This window comes from Magallana gigas, chromosome 5 (assembly GCF_963853765.1).
Source record: "Magallana gigas chromosome 5, xbMagGiga1.1, whole genome shotgun sequence".
NCBI classification, from domain to species: Eukaryota; Metazoa; Mollusca; class Bivalvia; order Ostreida; family Ostreidae; genus Magallana; species Magallana gigas.
The window spans coordinates 44,624,141-44,627,872 of record NC_088857.1 but is presented as its reverse complement, the minus strand read 5'-3'; the positions used below and the strand labels follow the sequence as shown (position 1 = coordinate 44,627,872).

At 34.1% G+C, this 3,732-nt stretch overlaps 1 long non-coding RNA gene across 3 annotated transcripts; it reads left to right on the top strand.

The window, feature by feature from the left end:
* The first annotated feature begins 1,035 nt into the window (after window positions 1–1,035).
* Window positions 1,036–3,532, top strand: LOC105322021 (uncharacterized). 3 transcript variants are annotated; one of them, XR_010714133.1, is made up of 9 exons: window positions 1,036–1,369; window positions 1,468–1,583; window positions 1,690–1,808; window positions 1,893–2,107; window positions 2,352–2,466; window positions 2,550–2,817; window positions 2,908–2,994; window positions 3,109–3,277; window positions 3,373–3,532. It is a non-coding gene; the product is annotated as an uncharacterized lncRNA (long non-coding RNA). The 3 variants fall into 3 exon arrangements; XR_010714134.1 differs by lacking the exon at window positions 1,893–2,107; XR_010714135.1 differs by lacking the exons at window positions 1,036–1,369; window positions 1,468–1,583; window positions 1,690–1,808; ... (1 more) ...; window positions 2,352–2,466; window positions 2,550–2,817 and having other exon boundaries at window positions 2,831–2,994.
* Window positions 3,533–3,732: the final 200 nt, after the last annotated feature.

The window sequence follows — 3,732 nt, the reverse complement described above, 5'->3', positions numbered from 1 at the left end:
TCCATTCTGTTTGTACTTCTCTTTGCGCCGTGACGTCCGGCGACGTCGATGTTTTTAGTCAATTCTAAAGAGGACTATCTGTCTTTAGTTACTAATATCTGTTTGACAAAACAATATATCCTGTCATTATTTGGTACATAGAATACCATGACTATACTTAATTTGCTGTTTCAATGTTATTTGGTTTTAAGCCCAATTCATAGAGATATTACTTTTAACATTATATGGTTTATTGTTGACATAACACAAATATTGACCGTGCGCCGTGACCTTATTTTTGCAGGATTAGATTCTAAAGAATTCTTAGAAATAAAGGAATTTATTAGATTTTTTTCTTGCAAATTATTTGAAACTATTGCTAAATTATGTCTTCCAAATTTAGTAATTATATGACGTTAAGTAACATAGCTATGACAAAAGTCTTCGTATTTTTTTATTGACCCTCGTAGTACACCTTTGAGCGAAGCAGCTAAGTGTTTTAAACAGTTACATAAAGCCGATTATGAACGTTTAGTGATTAAATTTAGGAATACTCACGCAATTGCAAAACATCACAGAAGTTTTAGGGACTACGCATTTTTGTGTATGCCAGATAAAGTGAAAGGACTAGATTAAGGCAGTAACTATCTTATTGACAAATCAGCTGCAATGTTCGTTCACAGTATTGCATCTGTGACTCAGACACAAGTTTGTGAGAAGCTTTGGAAGGCCAATTTATTTAGTCTAACATGTGATGGTGCCATTGATTTTACTGGTGAAGAGTTGGATAATGTGTATGTCCGGATTTGCAACAATGGGAAGGTAGACGAATTTTTCTTGTGTATTGGTAGTCTTAGTTCAACATCAGCCAAAGACATTTATTCTCATATAGGGGAAATGTTTGAGAACTTCGACCTTTCTAAGGTATTCCAGGAAAAGCTGATTGGATTTTGTTCCGATAGTGCTTCAAACATGAAAGGTAAATATTTAATAAAATAAATAGTTATTTTATGATTGATTTGATGGAAAAATCATATGATTGGTAAAGGTTAAATTACAACTTTTTTTTTTTATTAAAACGTAAGTTGTAAATCTGGACTTGCTGCACTTTTAAAGCAAACTAGGCCATACATGGTGGCAACACATTGTCTAGCGCATCGCTTGGGGTTAGCCTTCAAAGATGCCATCAAAGCTGCTAGCCCTAAGTTTTATGAGAAGACCATGACATTACTGATTGGACTGTATTACCTATACAGAAGAAGTTAGACACAGAAGAAAGCTTTAAAGATTAGCTTTCAGTCTCTTCAACAGACTATTATTCTATTAACACGAGTCGGTGGAACCAGATGGCTACCTCACTCACAGAGAGCAATAAATGCCTTTGTAAAAGGTATCAGCTACAAACATTTCAAAAAATGATCAATTTTACTTTGTACTTTTCTTTTCTGTTATCCACATTTATTATGTGTGTTATAACTTATCATTCAGGTTACTGTGCTATGCGTCAACAACTTGAAAATTCATCCCACAAGGATGCCAAAACTGAGGGACTAGCAAAGTTAATGAGTGGTGGACAGGTCATTGCTTTTATTCTTACCTTGAAGGTAATATTAAATAAAATTTTATTATAAGAATCTTATTAAGATGCATTCTTTTGTCGGATATGCTGACACAATCTCATTATACTTATATTGCTAACTAATTTTTAAGGAGCTGATTGGACATCTGATGAATCTCTCACTATATCTACAGAAGTCTGAAATTTCCTTAGCAGATGCCTTAACAAGAGTTGCAGCCACAAAAACATTACTAACTAATATGGCTACCAGGTATTTTATTAAATAGCTATGTCATGATTGACAAAAAATTGTTTTAAATGAAAAAAAAATAACTTCCAAAATATTTTACTGCAGGGATGTGCAATCAGTGAAAAACATTGTCAGACTTGGCACTTATCAAGGAAGGAAATGAAATTTCCTTGGACAAAAACCCAATCCAAGACCCCAAAAACTTTAAGAAAATGTCATATCTGCCCTCAAGTCTCGGTTTCCTCAGACACCTGTTGTGCAGGCAACTGCTCTGGCTGCATTCAATAATTGGCCCAATAAAGGAGAGGATAGTATAGCTGGTTATTATTTACTATTGTTGGTTACTCTTGTTTTAGTTTATTGAAGTTGCCTGAATCCCATTTTTTTCTTGAGTTCTAAAATTTTTCTTAGTGTCAGATTCATTTTAGATTTTAATTAGTTTCAGATTAAGTTTATTATATGATTTGTATTTGTATTTTAAAATGAATTATTTACTTACTTTGGAGTTAAGCATTTATGAAGAGATATTTTTTGTGCGGACAATTAACTAACACTGTTTTTCAGAGTTTGGTGGCAAAGAGATGGAATTTTTAGCTACACATTTCAAACACTTCCTGTCAGTTGAGTCTGGGGATATACTTAATGAATGGGAGTTGTTGAAAGTCCTTATTTATGAAAGGTAAGTTAACTCTTACTTTTACCAAAGTTAGGTAATTAAAAATGTGTGTCATGTGAATAAATAAAACTGCTGTGTTTTGGCAGATTTGGTGATGCGCTGGAAACACAGACATGGAAATCTATTCAGCAGAAGCTGTCAGGAGATGGATTAGAGAATGTCTTCCTTCTGATTGACATGATAAGAACACTCCCACCAACTCCAGTGAAGAATGAAACCACATTTTCAGCTATGAAGTTGACTAAAGGAAAACGAAGAGGGAGAATGAAGAATTCCACTTTGAACGACCTGCTTACTGTCCAAATTCAGTCTCCAAATGTTGAAATGAATGATGAATCTATACAGTGTTGGATGGTAGTTAGATATTTAGTCATTAGTAAAGATATTTACTAAAGCATGTCAAAATATTTATGATCTGACAAAAGGCATTGAATATTCTTGTAGAAAACTCCTTCTGGAAGAAAAAGAAAAATTGTGCCCAAGATTAAGAATCCTGCTGAACAGAGAAATCATAGGCATATTTCGCAATCAGTAAGCTAATTTAAGATTTATAAAATCAGAGATCTTCTTCAAGTTTGTACAGATTTTTTTATTTGGAGATTTGTTGAGCATGTTGAACAATCAGTTGACCCTTTTGCTTTAAAGGTTGTGGCAGATGTGGTTCCTAAATGTGGTTCATGTTGATAAGGTTCTGGCTGATCATAGTGATGAAGTTCACATTGAGGAGGCAGCTGCTTTTGCTGAACAGCATGGTGTGATTCCTGATCATGGTGATGCTGGAGTAGTCACCCCATCAGTTAATCCAGGAGAGGAGGTATTCATCTTTTACCTTTATTATGTTTTACATATTGTTTAGAGATTAACTTACACTTCAGAAAAAGTTGACAACCTTTGTTTTTATATTTATAGGATGAAAGTGATGATGAAGAACTGGAAGAGGAGTATGACTTTGAGGATTCTGAAGAATCTGATAATGAAACGACAGAGCTAGAAGTTGAACGAGAGCTCGAGCTCTTGTAGTGCAGTGCTAACTTTCAATGCATTACTCAATAAAAAGTAATTTTTTGTCGAGTTGTTTTTATTGTTCTTGATTTGGGCTAATAAAATGTTGTTTGGGCTACCAGATTTTGTAACCTCACTTGCCCTATGGGCTTGTAGTAAAAAAAAGTTAAGCGCAAAGACTGTTAAAGCCTTTTCCTTTCAATGACTTGAGACATTTCACCGTTAAAAATGGTTCCATTTCCTTCGAGGATCCTGTCCAATTTCTCT